The sequence below is a fragment of the Marmota monax genome, unplaced genomic scaffold, assembly GCF_021218885.2.
Source record: "Marmota monax isolate L192 unplaced genomic scaffold, Marmota_monax_Labrador192_F-V1.1 WCK01_AAM20220418_F8-fsc00880, whole genome shotgun sequence".
Classification (NCBI taxonomy): Eukaryota; Metazoa; Chordata; class Mammalia; order Rodentia; family Sciuridae; genus Marmota; species Marmota monax.
This window is the reverse complement of record NW_026692316.1, coordinates 112,909-135,760: the sequence shown is the minus strand read 5'-3', so window position 1 is coordinate 135,760 and position 22,852 is coordinate 112,909. Positions and strand designations below refer to the sequence as shown.

Sequence of the window (22,852 nt, the reverse complement as noted above, 5' to 3'; positions counted from 1 at the left end):
TTTATATCTAATGAGTCTCATAAGCTACTTGCTTTTATGTTTAACTTCATCTCTTCTTTTTATTTGTGTCTCTTATTTTCTACTGCAGAATTGAATAATCTTAAATAATATGGCAAACACACATTACAAGAGATTATTATAGAATTAAGAGAGTTTGAAAAAAATGTTTGTTTTAGAAATGATGATAGAAGCTACTATGTAAAATTCATTTAGCTTATCTATCTTTGGAAATAGCCAAGGGGAAAACTTTTTTTGTTGGTGGTTTGTTTTTTCTAGGGATTTTACCTCTGAAAGAGAGGGCTTGTATCAAAGCAGATGTGGTAGAATTAAATTCTAAGTTGGTTTGTGCAAATGAAAAATTGGACCCAGGGTAAGTCCATTGATTTCTATTCATACCATCAGTGCGACAGGAACTGTGACCATCAGATGAGATGCAAGAAGTCAAGCGAGGGAGGAGGCAGGAAAACAAATGGACTTTCCAGAATTCCAGCTTCTACAACCACAAGAATATTCTTGGTGGAGTTCTGTCAGGCAGCTCAGTATCAAGACCTATGGTTCCTTAACAGAGGCCAATACCTGCCATAGAAGACGTTCCACCAGGGGGAGCTGATTTACCTAAATGAGTGAGCCATTTCATTTCGTTAATCACTGCTGGTAATTCACCTGCTTTTCTTGAAACTCAGCCAACTCTGAGAATTCTGTAGTGAATGAATAAAATGAAACAAAGAAAGAAAGGAAGGAAGGAAGGAAGTAAGAAAGGAAGGAAGGAAGAAAGAAAAAAAGAAAGAAAGAAAGGAAGGAAGGAAGGAAGGAAGGAAGGAAGAACTGTTTCTCTTGGAGCAAAAGAAGACAGTAAGAATGAAAAGCAGTTACCAAGAAGTTTTGCTAATGTAGAGTCTTATAGGTGGATCCTCATTGTGGGATTCAAATGGGCTGCTTATGAGTATGCACATGTCTCAGTTTCACCCTAGACCTAGTCTGTTGAATTGATTCTGCCCTGCAAACAAGCTGCAAAAGGTGTTCTGCACACTGACATTCCATCACAGAGCTAAGGAATTATTTTAATAGCACAAAGAGAGAGAAGTTTTGTTTGCATTTGTACAAAATTAAAGCCCATTTTTGTAAATTTGACCTTTACCATTAGAACCATGAATGGGTGCAACTGAAGTGCAACAAATATTTCCCCATCATTATTTTTAAAAATGGGTTTCTCCAGGGGTGGTGGCACAGGCCTGTGATCCCAGCAACTTGGGAGGCTGTGGCAGGAAGGTCACAAGTTTGAGTCCAGCCTCATCAACTTAACAAGGCTCTAAGAATTTTAATGAGACCCTGTCTCAAAAATACAAAATTATAAAAAGCTCTGGGGATGTGGCTCAGCAGTAAAGTGCCCATGGGTTAAATCCATGGTACCAAAAAAAAAAGAAATTAAAAAAAAAGAATAAGTTAGCTATCATCACCTGATTGTGCCATAGAATACTAGAGTTTATTCCTCCCATCCAACTGTAATTTTGTACCCATTAACCAACTTGTTTCCCACTCCTCCCCTTCCCATTCTATTTATTATTATTATTATTATTATTATTATTATTATTATTATTATATGTGTGTGTGTGTGTGTGTGTGTGTGTGTTTACTGAGGATTGAACTCAGGGTGCTTTACAATGGAGCTACATTCCAAGCCCTTTTTATTATTTATTTTGGGACAAGATCTCACCAAGTTGCAGAAAATCTCCCTAAATTGCTGAGGCTGGCTTTGAACTTGCCATCCTCCATCGTCTGCCTCCTGAATCACAGATTACAGGCATGAGCCCACGTGCCCAGCTTGATTCCATATCTTAAAATCTAATGATTTTTAAAAGGCCTAAAGTGACATTTCTAGATTGAGAGATTTACCTAAATGACAGTTTTAAGCTAAGATTCCTTCCTATCTCTTCAGCTCCCATTAGCTCTCCTACTATTTGATTCCTTGTGCAGGCTGCTAAACTCTTTGTGCTTTGGAATCTTCATATTGTGAAATGGGAAAAGTAACAGTGCACACCTATTCTTGCTTTCAAGAAGTTTAACAGTAGCCACGAAAATTATGGTCCCTGATCTGCAATTCTTGATTTTACATCTTGTGCTGTAGCCACTAAGAGCACAACTCATCTCCATCAATGTCAGGAAATAGCTGGGAGAACTTTTTTTCTTAAAGACAATAATAAGAACCAGGACTCTTCCAATTACAGGTTTGTCTCAAAAAGTGAATTTGCATTACAGCAACTTGCTAACCCAAGTGCCACCTGTTTCTGTGGCTTTTTAGCCACTGAAACAAGAAGTACCTGCGGGGCAGAATTTTCCAAACTTCCCTGCTCAGAAGACTCACCAAGAGTGTTTAAAACAAACAAACAAACAAACAACAACAACAACAAAAAACCCCACACAATTCTAGATCTAGAATACAAATATAGATCCTCATCTGATTTAGTAGGTGTGGGAAAAGAGGCAGGCATCCGTGTTTTAATGAGAGTCCTCAGGAAAGCCTTATCTGTTGAGAATGTCGCTGGAGGACATTGCTGTCCCTTATAGTTACAAAAATTGATTTCCTTTGTGTTATGGTTTGGAGCCCAGGTGTTTCCCCAAAGCTCCTGTGTCAATGCAGGAATATTCAGAGGTGAAATGATTAGAATATGAGAGCTGTAACCTAATCCTTCCCTCCTAGTTTGAATGGAAGGACAGGATGGTAACTGGAGGCAGGTGGGGCCTGGCTGGAGAAGGAGGTCCCTGGGGGCGTGTCCTGGAAGGTGCATCTCCCCCATAGCTCATCCCCCTTCCCTATCTCTGCTTTCTAGCTGCCTTGAGCAGAGCAGCTTCCCTGTTCCACGCCCTTCTGTCATGATCTTCTGCCTCACCTTGGGCCCAGAGCCACGGGAAGTCAGCTGACCATGGACTGAACCCCTGAAATCTTGAGCCAAAATAAACTTTCTCTCTTGTCAGTTGTTTTTGTCAAGGTATTTTGGTCACAGCTACAAAAAGCTGGCTGAGGCAAACTGGTTTGAATGGGAAGGAGCGGGGTGGGGGGTAGCTTTTTTATTTGACCTTGACCTCTACCTGTCTGACCTTGTGTTTGCTCATGCTCAGTTGTTGAAGATGGGGATAAGCTGGCCTTGGGCAGGGGTGTGAGGAGGTTAAGCAGCTGTGGCTGATAATAGGCATTTAATAATCAAAGAGCATATGACTATAACTAGTGTTTCTCGAATGTTCATTAGAGGTTTCTCAGAGACAATGCCTAAAAGGGGCTGTTCTGTTTCTTACTGGGCCAGCCAGCCTTCTCTGGGCACAGGCAACTTTCCAGAATGAAACCACATGTGGTGAAGGGAAGCTGGTTGGAGGAGTCCCTTCCACTGTGCTTCCCGTCACCCTCCCTAGGTCAGCTTGCTACAGGAGATAAATGATGGCATGGTGGTACACTCCATTCCAGAACTTGCCTTGAACTTTTCTCCTGTTCTTTGATGTTAGATGATCTTGCTGAAACCATTCAGGGAGCCAGACTCGCCTCCTGCAGCCTGTTGTCACTATGTCTTCTTTTGGCAGGTGGCAGAATGTCCACCCAGAATGATCACTAATTCAGGGTGCCCTACTCAAGAGAATATTATCCTCATCCTTAAGGAGTGCTTTGGTTCCTCTCCATTGGAAGCTGACTGCTCTCACTGCCTTCAGGGACCTGAGTCTAAGGCTCTTCTCCAGGCTTTACCAGACAGCATGAAACCTGAGCCCACGTTGCTCTCTCCAAGAACAGGCCATAGAGACAGAAAGCAGAAGCGGTCTTGGGCTCCTGTGGCAGGAGGAGGGCTTGGGTAATTGGATGTGGAACAGGCTGATCACCATGCAGATCCATTATTGTACTCACCTGGAAGACCAAAGTGGCCCTTGTCCTGTGCGCTGGCTCACGTCCATCCTGTCTAGGACCTGAGTGTGCCTGAGTTATCCATGTTGACATTCTTGGTCCTGGGGCTTGAACTTTATTAAGCACCTGTTTGGCTACATCATCTCATTCAGCACCTACCTTGTCTCACTAAACTCTCCTAGGAGCCTTATAAGCAGGTGTATGTACCATGTCATAAGCATTTTGTGAAGAAGCAGGTATCAAGACCTGTGTTCAAATTTCAGCTTCTCTGCTTACTAGCTGTGTGACTTTGGATAAATGACATAACCTTTCTGAGTTTCAGTTTTTTATTATATTTTTGGCAGTACTGGGGATTGAACCCTGTGAAGCCAGATTTAAAGAGAGGTAGTTAGTGTAGCTAGGTAAATCAGGTCTGCTATCCAGTGTAATAGAGAAAAAAGGAGTCAGTCTAATAACGAAAATGGAGTCTGGTGTGAGTCCAAGAAATCAGAAACTGCAAGTGGAAGATTGAAATGTTAATGTCCCCAAGGCCCCGTGCCCCGTCCTAAAGAACTGTTAATGAAGCAGCTCCCAGCAGATAGAGAAGTGCTAATCAGTTCACCCCAGGCCCTTCCTGCCCCATCACTCCTCCCCTAGCTGCATGGGCCCACCTGTTTCCCACCTTTGGCCTTCCCTCTGGCATCCCCCATCCCAAGTAAGATAAAGACAGGAATGCAGAAGGACAAAGAAAACCTTAAATATAAATGGGAAGGACTTCCTCATACCATGGAGAAGGGTCCCCTTCTTCCTCTGGGGAGAAATCGGTTTCTAGTCTCCACTTGCCTGGGTGTTCTTCTCTGATGTTGCGGAAACAAGGACTCATCAAAGTAACCATCATCTGAGTTGCTCTACCACTGAGCTACATCCACACTGATTTTTTTTTTTTTTTGAGATGGGGTCTTGGCCAGTGGCCCCCATTGGCTTCAAACATGCAATCCTTCTGTATTGGCCTCCCGATTAGCTGGGATTATGGGTGTCTACCACCATGGCTGGCTTCAGATTCCTATCTTTAAAACACGTGTAAAAACACTTGCCTCTGAGAATTCATATGGGGCTTAACCATCTTCATCCCGGGGGCTTGCTAGACTCACTGGGGCATTGTTATGCTCAAATTCAGGACCCCCAAAACACCACCAGAAACCAAGATCGATGTAAACAGGAAAGAGGTGTTTATTGTGAGCTAGCTCAGTCCTCCGTGCACACACACAGCAACTGGTGATGCTGAGAGGCCCTGAGCCCAGGGTTTGCAGCAGTTTTATACATTCTTTGGAGAAGGCAGGGACCCCCACATACATCATAGCATCTCTTAGCAAATCATCACACACCGAGGGAAAATCAAATAACAACTCTAAAACATGATTAGCAAATTCACTGGTGGGAACAGGTTGGGTAGGGGTGATTGGTTAGTACAAAAGGGGTATTCATTTGAACTGATTGGTTTAAGCCAAGAGGGGTGTTCATGCTGAACTACATGGTTTCCCAACATGTTATCAACCACCATAAACTACTGGGAGGGTCATATGGCATCCCAGGTATTTCCCTGTCTCATGCTGATTGGTGGCTGCTAGGGGGTTACTATGGATCCCCACCTAGCCTGACTGAGTCAGAGACACCTGGCACAGCAGATCTCTCCAGTTATTTGTAGATAAACAAATTAGCAGGGTGGGAATGTGCCTAGGAGTGCTCTGTGGGTCTTTCCAAGGACAAAGGTCATGTCCCTTCCTTGGACAGGCTTTGCTCTGAGGTAGAGGCTGGTTTTTCAGCATACTGTTTATATTCCTGAAAGTGGTTACTGCCATTCCCCCGGTATGCTACCTGGCATGTAGTAGGTACTCAATAAAAACTTCTTCAGAGAGTACACAAAAGAGTGGCAGTTCATCAGTTGATCAATAAGAATGAACTGTCTCCTTGAAGCAAAACCCTGTCCTGGGAACTGTGGGGGTCCAGGTGAACAATGGTGAAAATTTGTGTTTATGTAGTGTTTTATAACTTACAAAGTACACTAATATTCTTTCTTTTAAAACTCCCATCAAACCCAAGACAAGAAGGGTATTCTTATTAGTGTCTCTGGAGTTATCCCAGGAGAGGTTAGGGAATGGCTGAGACCCTTAAGTGCTTCCCACAGACGGAGGAGAATCATTATAGAGCAGAGGTCAAGGGATCTAGCAATAAGGAGGCACTTGGTGACCTTCCAGAAGGCCCTTTCATGAGGGTGGTGGTGACAGATGCCAGGGCTTGGTCACTAAGGAAGGTGTGGGCAGGAGGAAATGACATCAACCTCTTGGCACTGAGGCAAGGCAGAACTGGGACAGTAGCAGATCCAGCAATGGCTTTTTCAAAATAAGGGTGACCTGTGCATGGTTACCCCCTGGAAATGACTTGTTCTGGCTGATTTATGACAGCCCAAACTTGGAAAGGGATAAATCATGGCAGCTGAAGAATCACTTTGAAAAATGACTCTCCTTCACGAGAGAATTCTCCATAGAATCAAAGTGGCTGGTACACAAAGAAAAATACACTCAGCCTCCATGTAAAGTAAGCACGACTTTGAGGAAGAATGAGAGGCCATTTTGCTGATAAGATTGACCAAGAGGAAATAGTGTGATAGGACAGACAGGTGGTGAGAAAGTGGGCAGGAGGCCACTGTCACCCATCCTGTCGGGAGTGGAAGTGGGTGCACTTTTGGGGAGAATAGGATTTTGAAAATGTCTGCTGCATTTGATGTGCACATTGTCCACCTAGTAATTTTACTTTTGGAAAATTATCCGGTGAGTATACTATGTATCATCCTATAGATATATGCATATCTCTTGCTATGGTGTGAGTATGGTTTGCCCCCTCTGAAACTATATTGAAATGTAATCCCCAATAAGAAAGGGTGGAAACTTAATCCATCTATGGGGCCCTTTGAGAGATATTTAGATTAAAGGAGATCATCAGGATAACGTCCCCATGATTAAATTCTGGTGTCCTAATAAGAAGACACAGGGAGATCAGGACAAATACATAGTGGGTGTGTGCTCTTTCTCTAACCATGTGATGCTCTAGGCCACCTCAAGACTCTGCCAAGCAAGAAGACTGTCCACAGATATGACCTTGAACCATCAGCATGGGTCAAAATAAACCTCTTTTCTTTATGACTTAACAGTCTGTGGTATTGTGTTTTTAGCATCAGAAAATAGACTAATATGTTTTAATATATGTATAAAGATATATTCACAGGATGTTATTTACCAAGATGTTCATTGGAACATTAGTGTGTGTGTGTGTGTGTGTGTGTGTGTGTGTGTGTGAGAGAGAGAGAGAGAGAGAGAGAGAGAGAGAGAGAGAGAGAGAGAGAGAGAGAGAGAGAGAGATCCAAGTTACACAGACCATAGATACTATGATGCATTCATTCTGTCACTGCAAGAAAGGTGGTCTATATCTCCTAACATGGTATGGTGCTCATCATTTATTAATAGGTGGGGAAAAGAAAACATGAAATCATGAAGGGACAGGCACTTAAAATGGCTGGGAAGGGCTGGGATTGTAACTCAGTGGAAGAGTGCTTGCCTAGCATGTGTGAAGCACTGGGTTCAATTCTTAACACCTCATAAAATAAAAAGTTTAATTGAAAACTAAAAAACATTTTTAAAAATGGCTAGGAAATAAGAAAGGGTTAAAACTGATTATTTTGAAGGAATGAGAAGGGGCAGAAGTGACTTTAACCTCTCATATTATTTTCTTCCTCTACTTCTGTAAATTTTAACATTTAAAATAAAATACTGGCAGGTGCATGACTGTAATCCCAGCAACTTGGGAGGCCCCAGGATTGTGAGTTCAAAGCCAGCCTCAGCAAAAGTGAGGCCCTAAGTAACTCAGTGAGACCCTGTCTCTAAATAAAATATAAAATAATGTTGGGGATGTGACTCAGTGGTCGAGTATCCCTGAGTTCAATCCCTGCCAAAAAAAAAAAAATTGAAAAATGCCATATAAAATTCCTTTAAATCTCTAGTTCTCCCGTAAAATTAAAAAAAAAAATCCATTTGAAATATTTGATTAGTCACTCCTGTTTCTGGAGCACATCTGCATTAAGGTACACCAGTGTGGTTAAATGACCCACCACCAATGGGTTTCTGTTAGTATCTTCTTCTCTACTGTTAGTATATTCTCTGTTGTGGAAGCTGGCAAATTCCCAGGGGGTTAAAGAGTACCGCAAACTCTCATCAGAAACCTTCCTACAGCCTCCATGCCCATTCAAAGCAAGTTCTATTTTTACAAATGATTGACAAGTTGAGGATTTTGTCCTATTCTGCATTGGCAGATGGAGTGTCCCAAATCTAATCTATCATGATAATCACAGGATTTTTTTTAAGACAAACTCCTTTATCATCCCTCCCCTCTTCTGACCTAGTACATCTAGGCTGGGTTCCTGAAACTTTTATTTTTCCAAGTTCTCAAGATGCCTCAATATAGAGCTAGATCTAGGAATTACAGCCTTGCTCTGCTTGAGAATTCTCTTGACTTGGAAATTACTCTGCAGTATTGCAGGTCATTCTCTCTAGAATAGAAGTCTCTGTTTATTGGCTTAGCAACGAGAACATACACACAGTTTCCAGAAGCTTATTGATAGGCAGACGAATGTGCATGGAAGGACTGTATTTCTTAAGCTTTTCCAGGTGTTTCTCCTATAGAGAATACCCTAGCATGATTGCAGCCTTGATTTTGGCTGAACCCTGATTGAAGGAGGCAGCACTGATGAGACCCACTTAAAGCAGTCTTTACCACCCACCTGCTTGTCCCAGAGGTCCTGGGAGAATTGGAGGCCCTTACTGAAACAACTTTGTCACCTACCTTTGTCAGAGTTTTCCTTGTGGTTCATTTCATGGAGATGGACACCAATTTTGGAGGCAACTCAGCCTGGTCTTGAATGTAGATGCCTTTATTTTTTTTAATTTAAAATTATTTATTTATTCTAAGTTGTCATATATGACCACAAAATGCATTTCAGCTCACAGTACACATATAGAGCACAATTTTTCATTTCTCTGGTTGTACGCAAAGTAGAGTCACACCATTTTCGTTTTATATACATGTACTTAGGGTAATGATTGTCCATCTCATTCCACCCTCTTTCCTACCCCTATGCCCCTCCCTTCTTCTCTCTCCCCTTTTTCCTATCCAAAGTTCCTCCATTCCTCCCATTTTCCTGTCCTCCATTATAGATCAGCATCCACATATTAGAGAAAACATTTGGCTTTTGGTTTCTTGGGATTAGCTTATTCCATCCATTTACCTAAAAATGCCATGATTTTGTTCTCTTTTATTGCTGAGTAATATTCCATTGTGTATATAGGCCACATTTTTTTATCCATTCTTCTACTGAAGGGCACCTAGGTTGGTTCCACAGATTAGCTACTGTGAATTGTGCTGCTATAAATATTGATGTGGATGTGTCCCTGTAGCACTCTGATTTTAAGTCCTTTGGCTAACATGTAAGGGTAAAAGAAATTGAAGTTAAAGCGTAAAAGTTAAAGGGTAAAAGACCGGGTGTTGTAAAGTTTCTAAGCTGCAAGGTCTGAGTTAAAATGTAAAGGATTAGGTATTGTTAGGTTTCTATGCTACCTGCAAAACCTGAAATTTCTGTAGCTGTTGAGACAATGCTTGGAACTGCCCAGTAAATATTTCCCCTGACTATTGGTTGTTTAATAAGGGCTCTGTGTGGTCGCACATAGGCATTGCAGGGCCTGGACCAATCAGTTTAAATGTAACCCCCTCCTTAGGAATGACCTATCACTCCAGCCTGACCTGTTCCCGCCAATGAATGAACCAATCATGTTTAGGAGTTGTTATTCAATTTTCCCGTGCCTAATGATGATTTGTTCTGATGTATACAAAGCCCTCCGCCCTCCCCAAAAAGTGTACTTAAGCAGTGCTCAGCCCCTGCTCGGGGCTCTGGCTGCTTTCCCTTCTTGAGTGGGCACGGAGCCCCAGCATGCTGGTTCAATAAATCCCCCTTCTGCCAATTGCATGAGTGGTCACTTGGTGGTCTCTTTCTCCAACGTTTCACGGGACCCTTACATTTGGTGCGTTGGCCGGGAAAAGCGCATTGCCGGACAAGGAGACCTCCAACGGACTCCTTTAGGCGGTAAGTAAGGCGCCTCTTCCTCTTCTTCTTCCTCCTTTTCTTCTCCTCCTGTTCTCCTTCTTGTTTTTCCTTTGCGATCGCTTAGAGCTTTTTGGTTTTTGGCTCGATGGAGAGCGTAAGTTCTCAGAGCTTTTTGGTTTTTGGCTCGATGGAGAGCGTAAGTTCTCAGAGCTTTTTGGTTCAGGTTTGGTCTTTGGCTTGGATTGGTTTGGTTGGGTTGGCAGCGTGGCCGTCAGCGGAGAGTGTAAATTCTCCCTGGCAGTGGTGACAGACGTGTCCTAATCCACAGGCCACTCCTCTTAAGGGACGCCTTAGAGGATTTGGGGGGGGCAAAAGTGCCCCCAGTTGGTAGAGGGACAAGAGTGCCCTCGTTTGTACTCTGCTGCCAACCCGTTTGGTTTCGGTGGCAATTCTTTCTCTCAGATTGGATTCACAGTCTGTCTTTAATCTTTGCCTCTAAACTTGTGTTAACCATTTACTGTTTGTCCTTGTCTCTGTGTCACGTTTGTATTGTCCCTGTCTCTGCCTGAGTAACTCCCAGTATGGGACAAAGCCATTCCACGCCTCTGTCCCTGAAGCCTTCCTTGGTCCCTGCCTCCACTCCAACCCCTTCCCCCAAGATCCTATCACTCAATCCTTCTGCTCCTCCCCCTTTTCCCTCCATTCTCCTTGAGTCACAAGATTGTAGATCTTGGGGTTGTGAACAAACGGGAGCTGCATGATGATCTTTGTGTGTCATTTTGTCTGTGTCTCTGTTAAGTGTGATGGCATTGTTTTACTTTGGACCGATGCAGAGTCCCAAATTCCAAACGGCCTTAGATGTGTGGAAGTAACTTTAGCTAAATTTTAACCTAATGCTTCTCCTGTGAGGGACCAAAAGTCAATAGAACCGCCAGCTTTTCTGTTCTCACCTTTTACACCTCTCTTAGCTGTGTTTTAAAGAACTTTGATAAACTTTACCCCCCTTTGTTGAGCGAGATTAGGGAAGCAGTGTTTTCTTTTCTTCCCGTAGTTGGCTTGAGCACGCCCACTGCAGAGGGAAATGCCTGGGGTCTAAAAACTTTGATATCTCGCTTAAACTTTTCTCAAACTCGAAACAACTGCAAGCAGAAGATGAACTTTTTGGGAAGCTGACTACTGAAAAGTTAGGAGATGTGAGAAATGCCTAGTGCCTGGGGTCAGACCAAGCCAGAGGAACTAATCCTATAAGTAAAAGGTGGAACTAAGGGGCTCCCAGCAGCTGCCAAAGCCATTTTGCTTTGGGGAGTCTCCTCCTTCCTTACCTGCACTTTAGGGATTACCCCACCTCTGTTTGCTTAACTAATGAGACAATAAATGCAGTAATGTGTTGATGTTATAAATTGTTTCTTGGGGATGATCTTGGCTAAATGTGTATCTAAAAGATAAATTTTTTTATTGTAACAATCTGGTATCTGAATGGGTTTCTAAAGCATTGCACTATCTTGCAGTTAAAAGTTGGGTTTAAGCAATTGTTTAGTTTGATTTCAGATAGTTCATGCTAGAAAACTTAAATACTTAGGGTAAAAAAAATTAGAAAGTTTCAATTTTGAACTGGGTAGCCTGAGAAAATTTCACTAGGTATTCCAGTGCATTAACTTGGGCAAAGATAATAAATTATGATATGATATCTGTTCCCCTCAGTGTGTAAGATTCAAGGAAAAAAAAAGGGGGGTGCTAAATTAAAACGTTGGTCTGGCTTATTGAAATGACATTAATTAGCAACAGTCTTGGAAATTTTTAAGGCTTAATTTTGGATATACATGATAAAACTTAATACTACTTTAGGAACTTCAGAACAAAGGAAGCAGCTTAATGATCCTGAGGAAATTTCCTCTGATGGTGGCCTTTATATTATCAGAAAAAGATCCTATTTTCAGTTTTGTGTGAGCAAGTGTTTCTAATGTAAAGAGATATAAAGATATAAAATTTTGAGAATTGCATCTTAAACCTGAAAATTATGACTTATAGCTAAAATGCCTTAGGCATGAGGTTTCTGCTCAGAATTCCAGTTTTCCCAGTTCCTTCCAGACCTCAGCCAGGACTTAAGCTGATATGCAAATAGAAGAAGCTTGGGGCACTCAGCAGGAGACAGATTTCAGGCCCAATGGAAAAAAAAAAAGAGTTAAAGTGTCTTTTTACCTGAACTCAAACTAGACCCCAACCAAAAAGTAAATTATATGGTATTTACTAATTACTGGCCAGTCATCTTTTTTTAGGACTCTTGCTTTTTCTTAGATTCTGTATTTTTTTTTGAGCTCATGATTTTGGTCCTACAGACCTAGGTTAATGTTTTTCTGATCAACTGTGGAGTTTTGAAACATTGCAATGGAGATTTCACCTGAAAAAGCTACTAGGGTGTTACACTTGTGTTATGTGTTGTATGTCGGTATGTCTGTATGTGTGTATGTCCATATATCCTGCAGTGATATGACAATTGACAGATGAGGAGCGCTCATAAAAAAATTTAAAAATGGATCCAAATATCTTTGATTCACGTGATTCAAATGGTTCAATTTAAATTGGGTAAACAGATAAAATGTTGATGTCTGTAAAATAATCTGCTTAAATTCAGAAATTTACAGATATTGTTTTAAAGTGTGAACAGAAGGAGGTTAACAGATGGAAAAAAAACTAGAAAGTTTTAGGTATGGATTTAATAGAGGGAAAATGTGTTTCTGGATAAGAGAGTCTATGTGATTAAGTAATTAAGAAGGTTTAAGTAAGTGATAAAAAAGGTTTGTGTAAGTTGGTTATGTGTGTAAGTTTTTGAGCAAATAATCTTAAAGAAATTAAAGATTATACAACTATGGTTAAACAACAGCTGTTATTTTTCAATATTGTAATGTTGTTACTTTAAAAGCTAACCTCGGTTAATATAAAAACATCAATGTAATTATGGTGCTGTTAATGTGTTCATATCTTCCAGGTATACAAGTCTGTAAGGTAGAAGCTTCAAAAGAACATTGTATCAAGCTGGTGTTCTAAAGTTGTATGGTAATTTTAGGCTTAAAAGAAAAAAAAACATGTTGGAGATTTATTCATATCATTTGTGTTCTACAACTGGACTTGTTATCAATAAGATATGTACGGTTCCATGTTACTTTCTACTCTGAGATACAATTTATGTATTTTTAAGTTAATGAGAGCCTAATCTGTGTGAAGGTTTTATTGCAAAACACAAAAGTACATTGCTACTTTTCTACAAGAGGTTAAAAGCTTTCAGCCTTTAATTCATGTTTTAAATGTGATATTATGTTGTGTTAGCTAATGTTCATGTAAACTTGAACAACAATTTATGTAAACTTTGTAAAATGATCAGCTTCAGAACTATAGTACTTGAGATTTATAAAGAGCCCTGCCTTACTTGAGATAAGGCTCTGTCCCATCTCACTACATGTGAAAGTGGCTATGAAAGAAGTAAGCCAGATTTCAGTACAGTTAAAGTTGTGTCCAAAAGTAGGTTTTTGCCAAGATTACTAGGATCTCAAATAGGGAATTATGATGTATAACCCTGCCAGAATTCAAGGTAGCTATTATGTAAGCTAAATATGTTTTTACCCTAGTTAGTTTTGTTTTGTAGTTTGCTTATAGATGGTTTAAGGATTGCCTGTTAATGTTTTAAAGAGGTACTGCTTTAAGAACTCACAACCTGGGTCAACTTAAGATAAGGAGTTATCACCTACAGGATAGAGAGATAGACATTAAAGCCCAGTGCTCTTAATAGAAGGCTGTTAACTTATTTGCTGGATGTTTAAGATTAAGTTTTAAAATTAAAAATTTGGCTCTTGCCCTCTGAGTCAGTCTGAATCAGGGAATAGGGGACTTCTCCAAAGGGCTCTGCAACTCTAGGCCACATAACATCCCGATCAGGGAGATTAATGAGACCAGTGGAGGACAGGAGGCCAATCGGTGCATTTGCTGTGAAGAGGAGGGTCATCAGAAAGGGGAGACATCCCTGATGCTTCTGAGGGAAGCCACATGGTCAAGCAAGGCCTGGACCCATCCTAAGGTAAATGGCACTAGCAGAACTGAGAAGCTGCTATGAAGTTCCCCGAGGACTCCCAGGGAAACTCAGCTGACTGTTGACAATAGATAAGAACAAAAGTCAGTTTGACTTGCTTCATCTTAAACACTTAGCAAAGATAGTTAAAGCCAAAGCACAGCTGTTCCTGGACATTTTAAATGATAATAATAATTAAATGTAACTTCCAAAAATAAGTAAACTGGAGGCTACAAAAGAGATTCTCAGACAGAAATGTCTGATAACTATTAAAAGGAACTGCCAGAGTAGTTTTTAGTTTAAGGCCCACAGATATTCCTAACCTACACAGGTAGGCTTGGTGTTTGCCAGTATGGTTATCCAGCCCTAAGTAGCAAAATTAAAGGTTTCTCTATTAGACATAGGTCATACTAGTAAAAAGGACATCTGTAAACCTAAATGTTAGTTGTTGTGTTTACATCCCTGACATTTCTGGCAAGGTGACAAATATCCTTAAAGATTTACATGCTTAGATAGAAGCCATGTCCTCAGCAACTTTGTCGTGGAAACAATATCTTAGCTTCTGGTTCTTGGTACTTCCTGGTGGAAAACATTGTTAGTCTCTGTCTTGGCCATTATACTCATTGGCATATTCCTGTGCTGTGACATTTATTGCTGCATCAATATGGTTCCAGTAAATTAATGAATGCTTGTTTCTCTTATAGACCACCCATCACTCGAATGGCCCTCCAGCCTAAAACTTCTCAATTGGACTTTTATCATGGACCACTCGATAGACCCGATATTTTTAAAGGGGGACTCCAAACTGCTTGCCCCACACCGTCCCTTTTCAGCCTGAAGAAGCCAGAAAGATTCTCTTCACCCCCCCTTCCTTACAGCAGTAAGGAGTTCCCAAATTAGAGGGGGAAATAAAGCCAGATTTTAAGTTAGGTAGTCAGTGTAGTTAGATAAATCGGGGTCTAATACCGAGTGGAATCTAAAATGGAGGCCATGCTGAAAATGATACCAGGGAACGCAAAACAACTCATAAAATGTGAAACCCTTCAATAATCGTGATGCATTACTTTTAAGATTAAAAGTAGTCAGAAAAAGGAGTGGGGAATGTAAGGGTAAAAGAAATTGAAGTTAAAGCATAAAAGTTAAAGGGTAAAAGACCGGGTGTTGTAAAGTTTCTAAGCTGCAAGGTCTGAGTTAAAATGTAAAGGATTAGGTATTGTTAGGTTTCTATGCTACCTGCAAAACCTGAAATTTCTGTAGCTGTTGAGACAATGCTTGGAACTGCCCAGTAAATATTTCCCCTGACTATTGGTTGTTTAATAAGGGCTCTGTGTGGTTGCACGTAGGCATTGCAGGGCCTGGACCAATCAGTTTAAATGTAACCCCCTCCTTAGGAATGACCTATCACTCCAGCCTGACCTGTTCCCACCAATGAATGAACCAATCATGTTTAGGAGTTGTTATTCAATTTTCCCGTGCCTAATGATGATTTGTTCTGATGTATACAAAGCCCTCCGCCCTCCCCAAAAAGTGTACTTAAGCAGTGCTCAGCCCCTGCTCGGGGCTCTGGCTGCTTTCCCTTCTTGAGTGGGCACGGAGCCCCAGCATGCTGGTTCAATAAATCCCCCTTCTGCCAATTGCATGAGTGGTCACTTGGTGGTCTCTTTCTCCGACGTTTCGCGGGACCCTTACAAACTAACCCCATTAGAAATCCTGAGTCCAAAACCACCTAGTTAAACTCTTGAATCTGCCAAAAACTGAGGGATTTCTGTGGCATTTGATGCTATTATGTTCTTAATGGAAGTTGAAAGATTTATCACATTTAATGGTGCATGCAGAGTCAATCTTATTTTTAACATGGACCCCTTGAAAAAATACCATTTTGACACTTTTTCCCACTTTTTTTCTCTGAAAAAAATAGAAATGGTGGTTCTATTTCATGTCAATGTAGATACCCTCTTGAATTTGGATACCTTTCTTCCCTCCTTCACACTCTGCCATTTGACCCATCATGCAGAGGTTGGTCCAAACTGATAAGAGAACTGTCTCTCAAGACTTTTGTTGCTTTTCCTCCCCTGATAGAGACTTAGTCTGCTTTTCTTTGGCTCACATTCATTTAAAACAAAAACTGCTTTCCTACCAAAGGAAAGAGTATTTGCTGGCCCCTCCTGTCTCTCCAGATTAATTGCTCACTGCCCCCACCACTTTTGTACCCTTTGCTGTGACCTTTCTGAACCCAAGGTTGTTCCCTGCAGGCTCCAAAGGTGCCTGCATGCTGTGCCTCTGCACCCCCTTGCCCTTCCAGTTTGGCAATCCCTGCCCTTCAATTCTAAAGCAAGCCTGTAGAGCAGGTTTCCCCAACCCTTGCTCCAGGTTAGGCCCTTTGTAAAACATCCATCTCCACATTCAGTAAATATCATTTTACTCTCCAAAACTTACAGTTGTTTATATTTGCATAGATCACCTCTGAATGAATCCTAAAAGTCAACAATCGTTTAGGTGGTTGAATGGCTAAGGGATGGGGTGGAAGGGAGATAATTCATGGTGCATACAAAGTATTTGCTTTGAACTTTCATAATCTATATGTTTATTACCTATTCCAATAAATACGATTCTGATTTAAAAACATGAACACAGGGCTGGAGTTGCGGCTCAGTGATAGAGCGCTTGCCTGGCTTGTGTGAATCCCTGGGTTTTATCCACTGCATATAAATAAATAAAATAAAAGATCCATTGACAACTAAAAACTCACACACACACACACACACACACACATCTGATCTGTAGAAGAAAATTCCATTCTGTACTGTCCTCAGATTAACATCTTATAGGCAGATTTCCAAATCTGCCTCTTTTTAAGATCTTTATTTTTAATTTCTCAAGTAATATGTACATTTCCTCCACTGTAAATGCCAATGCAAATTAGTCTTTCTGCTACAAGACTCTTCTGACATAATACTCGTAATTTTCATTCTGGTCTTAAATGTGTTTTAAGTAGGGTATATTAAAGGCATTTTTTTCTGGCATATATCACAAACCTGGAGAGGGACAGTTGTTTATAAAACGTAGACCTGAGGTGCTTTTAAATTAGTAATGTTGGGTTTTACTGAAAGGCGTAATTAGGGTGGTCAACTATCCCAGTTTTCCTAGTACTGGAAGGGAATGAGAGACTTTCAGTGCTAAAGCAGGAGAAGTCCCAGGCAATCAGGAATAAATCGGTTACCCCAGATTAAACAAGGTGCCTCACCAATCAGAGTGCCTACAGGCTCAAAGAGTGGGGCGTTCGCTGTGAAAACCTGCACTGGGTATTGATGCATGGCGACTGATTACCAGCTCTGGTTGTATAGTTCTTTCCTCATCTTTCTGGAAGCATTGTACATCAACTCTATGAAAATAATAATAAAAAAAGACCTTCAATTCTACTTTAAACTTCATAATGACATAAGTAGCATAGAGAAGGGATTTCTGTGGCATTTGATGCTATTATGTTCTTAACGGAAGTTGAAAGATTTATCACATTTAATGGTGCATGCAGAGTCAATCTTATTTTTAACATGGACCCCTTGAAAAAATACCATTTTGACACTTTTTCCCACTTTTTTTCTCTGAAATGGCTCAAGGTTTAACTAAGAACCATTGAATACTGTTGGGATGTGAGGATAGAAATAAGTTATTAAAAAGTAAATCAGCAGATGAAAATAATGAGTTTGTGAGTAGGAGGGGCAAAACGGGTCATAAAAATATATTCCAGCTGAGAAAAAAAAAAGTGTGGATGAGTAATTTCAGTGAGAGGTTGAGATAGCTCATTGCAGTTTCACCTGAACTGGCAAGGCATGCTGGGTACGGTGGGTCATGAATTCATTTACCAGTAATCTATGCACAGAAGAGTAACACGGAGCAAATCAATGTAGCAGAGCAAAATAAATACGTTTCTCAAAATAATGTCTTTTAACCGCAGTTGACTAATTAGTTAATAAAACAAAGCTCCAGAGAGCGAGTCTATGCAGAAGTTTTCCTCTTTGATGTTTTCTTCTCCATCACAATTCAAACAGTACCTCATTTCAGGAACCTACAAATAAAGGGAGCAATTTTATATTCTGTGGATTTTTTTAAGATGAAAGCTACAGGCTGGAGGCTTTGTCTACAGATGGGTTAGTCAGATCACACTGAAGCAACTTAAAATGCTTTACCCTGACCATTTCAGCTGGTTTTGGGGGGACTGAGAGTAGGAGTTCTTATAAACCTTTCTGGAGGAATAAAATCAACTGAAATTATTTGCAGACTTCTGATATACCCATGCATGTTCTCCTGCAGGGGGGGCAATATCCTCAGCTTTCTTTAAATTCTCAAAGGGTTCTGTCATTCCTAAAACATTTAGTGACATTTGAAGCGACACACAGAAGCACTTTAGTGACTGCCAGATTTTGTGAGCTCTTGAGTTCTCCCTTCTCCCTGACCTCTCCTTGCCCCTCTTCCTGGACCCTGTCTGTCTTACCTTTTGGAGAAAGGGTTTGGTAGGATTTGCCATTTTTGTTATTTGAAAAATGCTGAGTGAAAGATGCTTATTCCTGACCCATGGCCCACACAGATAAATACATGCTATGGATAAGTAAATAGATAAACCTGCCCAGAGAGGGCAGATTTACAAAGGGTTTAAAAACAAACAAACAAACAAACAAACAACAACAACAACAAAAACCCTTTAGGGTATAAAAAATCGAAATCCTAAAACTTTCCATTCTGCTTTAAATACAAAATTTCAAATGGACTTGTGTGGCTCTGAATTACACCAGGTGATTTAAAGAAAACAAAAAGGGGAGGGTGCAAAACTTGGCCAGGTATAGTGGTACATACCTGTAATCCCAGCAAGTCCAGAGGCTGAGGTAGGAGGATGGCAAGTTTGAGGCCAGCCTCAGTAACTGAGTGACATCCCAAGCAATTTAGCAAGACCCTTTTTCATAATTAATAATAAAAAAGGAGGGTGGTTGCTGGGGATGTAGCTCTGTGGTAAAGCTAATTAAATTCCCATTACAAAGAAAGAAGGAGAGGGGCTGGGGTTGTGGCTCAGTGGTAAAGTGCTTGTTTAGCATGTGTGAGGCACTGGTTCAATCCTCAGCACCATCTAAAAATAAATAAAATAAAGTTTTTATATATATATATATATATATATATATATAAATATATATATAAATTATATATATATATAAACTTTATATATTTATAAAAATATATATATGTTTTATAAATATATTATATATATTTATATATTTATATATATTTATATATTAAATATATATTTATAAATTTTTATATATATTTATATATAAAAATATATATAAATTTATATATATAAAATATATTTATATATTTTTTATAAAATATATATATTTTATATATATATTTATATATATATATATATATATATAAAGTTTATATCTATATAAAGTTTATATATATATATATAAAGTTTATATATATATATAAAGGCAGCTTTCTCCAAACGTGAAAGAAATCCCCAGTAAGGGTGAGGATGAAGTCTCAATCAGAACGTGGACTCTGCCAACAAAAATATCTAAACCTTCGAAATAGGGTATAGATTACGAGGTGTTTTTTTCAAGGCAGTGCTGGGTTGATTTCCTATTGTTGGGGCCAATTTGTCAGCCCCCAGAGGCAAAGGTGAGTGAGTAAATTTTTTTCTGTTTGGGTTTAGCCAGATGAAATTAGTTTCTGTCTGATGGAACAGATAACCTAAATGTTCCCATTTATGGTCTTGTTGGACATTTAACTAATTCTTTATAAAATCGGAGTCAAATTCCTATAATGTAAAATCAACCATTACCTATTTTATGTATCTATCTAGATAGATAGATATGTCTATCTATCTATCTTTTTATTTATCTATCTATCTTTTATTTATTGTGGTGCTGGGGATCAAACCCAGGGCCTTGTGCATGCAAGGCAAGCACTCTACCAACTGAGCTATATCACTGGCCCTCCATTAACTATTTTAAAGTGTATAATTCAGGGGCACATTGTGGAATTGAAATATTGTGCAACAATCATTTCCCTACAGTTCTAAAAACTTTTCAACACTCCGAAGGAATCCCAGTCCCACCATCTCCCTACTCCTTTTGCAGCCATGAGTATGATTTCTGTCTCTGTGGATTGACTTATGTTGAATATTTCATAATATTTTCGGCTGGGGTTGTGACTCGCAGTAGAGCACTTGACTAGCTCATGCGAGGCCCTGGGTTTGATCCTCAACACATCATAAAAATCAATCAATAAATAAAGGTATTGTGTCCAACTCCACGAAAAAAAATACAAACATAAAAAAAATTCATAATATTTCATAAGTGAAATCCTACATAATGTAGCCTTTTGTGTCTGGTACCTTTCATTGGGCACCACCTCAATACTACTCCACATATGGCTCTATCTCATTGTGTTTAGCCATTCTTCTGTGTTTGGACATTTGGGTTGTTTCTACCTTTGTCTATTGTGAACAGTGATACATTAAAGTATTTGAATACCCATTTTCAATTCTTTGGGGGGGGTATATAACTAGAAGTGGGATTTCTGGGTCATGCAATGATTCTATGCCTAACCTTTGGAGTGAGTACCAAACTGTTTCCATAGCAACTATACCATTTCACAGTCCTGCCAGCAGTGTATGGGGATTCCTCCTTCTCCAAATCCCATCAACACTTACTTTCCTTTTTTGGAGGGTTTGTGGACACCCCTGTGTTTATAGTGTGGTATGTGCTTGTAGTTTTAACTTGCGTTTCCTAATGATTAAACACACACTTGGGCTGGGGATGTGGCTCATGCAGTAGTGCACTCACCTGGCATGTGTGCGGCCCGGGTTCGATCCTCAGCACCACATACAAACAAAGATGTTGTGTCCACCGAAAACTAAAAAATAATAAATATTAAAATTCTCTCTCTCTTTAAAAGAAACAAACAAACAAACAAACATGGGGCACTTTTTCATATGCTTGTTGGCCTCTGGTGTATCTTCTTTGGAGAAAGAATAATATGTATTCTTCATATTAAGTCCTTACCAGATATATAATCTGCAAGTATTTTTTCTTATTCTGTGGATTTTTTTTTCACTTTCTTGAGTTTAGTTTCTATTTTTTTTAACTGTTGTTGCTTGTTCTTGTGGTGTCAAATATAAGAAACTATTTCTTTCCTCCTCCTTTTTTTGTATTGGATATTGAACCCAGGGTTGCTTTACCACTGAGCCACATCTTCAGCTGCCTCCCCCTGCCTTTTTCTTAAAAAAAAATATTTTAGTTGTTGATGGACTTTATTTTATTTATATTTATGTGGTGCTGAGGATTGAACGTAGTGCCTCATTCATGCTAGGAAAGCACTTTACCACTGAACCACAACTCCATCCTTTTTATTTTTTAATTTGAGACAGGGTCTCACTGAATTGCTTAGGATCTTACTAAATTGCTGAGGTTACCCTCAAACTTGGTGATCCTCCTATCTCAGCCTTCTGAGTTGCTGGGATTATAGGCATGCATCACCAAGCCTGGCCTAAGAAACCATTTCTAAATTCAAAATCATGAATATTTATTTCCTTGTTTTCTTCCAAGCTTTATATAGGTTTAGCTCTTACATTTAGGTCTTTATTTATTTATTAAAATGTTTTTAGTTATGGATAGACACAATACCTTTAGTTTTACTTATTTATTTTTATGTGGTACTGAGGATTGAACCCAGTGTCTCACATGTGCTAAGCAAGTGCTCTATCACTGAGATACAACCCTGAACCCTAGGTTTTTATTTTGAGGATTTTTTTTGGTATATGATCTGAGGTAAGGGTCCAATTTCATTCTTTTGTAATAATAACCAATTATTTTGGTTCCATCAGTTTAAAAGACTGTGCTTCCCTCAATTATTGGTCTTGTCAAAATTAAAATGTCTGGGGCTTGGGTTGTGGCTCAGCAGTAGACACTCACCTAGCACAGGTAAGGCCCTGGGTTCAATCCTCAGCACCACATAAAAATGAATAAATAAAATAAAGGTATTGTGTTCAACTACAAATAAAAAAATTAAATATTTTTTTTAAATAATTCAAATGTCTATAGGTGTGTCTATTTCCAAACTCTATTCAACTCCAGTAATGTGTGCATATCTTTATACCAGTCCCACACTCTTTTGAGCACTATGGCTTTGTAATATTTGTAATATATTTGGAATTGCCAAGTGAGAGTCTGTCGATGTTTTTCTGCTTTTCAAGATTCATTTGGTGATTTCATGTCTCTTGGAATTTCATATTATTTTTTTTTTTCATTTCTTCAAAAAAGGACATTGGGGGATCTGGGGTGGTGGCTCAGTGGTAGAGCAGTTATCTAGCATTTGTGAGGCACTGGGTTCGATTCTCAGTGCCACATAAAAATAAATAAATAAAATAAGTTCCATCAACAACTAAAAAAAAAAAAAAGGACATTGAGCCAGGCCTGGTGGTTCATGCCTGTAATCTCAGTGGCTTGGGAGGCTGAGGCGGGGGATCACAAATTCAAGGCTAGACTCAGGAATTTAGCAAGGCTGTAACCAACTTAGCAAGACCCTGTCTCAAAAGAAACATAAAGGGCTGGGGATGTGGCTCAGTGTTTAAGCACTCCTGGGTTAAATCCCTGGTACCAAAAGCAAAACAACAAAATAAAATACCACCTTTGTGATTTTAATAGGGATTGCATTGAAACTGTAACTTGCTTCAGGGAGTGACATTAATGAATTTTGTATGAATACAACAACATTTTTCTAACAT

General features: G+C 39.7%; 1 long non-coding RNA gene across 1 annotated transcript; it reads left to right on the top strand.

Annotated features, from left to right (window-relative positions):
- Positions 1–1,643: 1,643 nt before the first annotated feature.
- LOC131424065 (uncharacterized) lies at positions 1,644–15,709 on the top strand. Its single transcript, XR_009226504.1, has 2 exons — positions 1,644–14,079; positions 14,775–15,709. It is a non-coding gene; the product is annotated as an uncharacterized LOC131424065 (long non-coding RNA).
- The last annotated feature ends 7,143 nt before the right edge of the window (positions 15,710–22,852 follow it).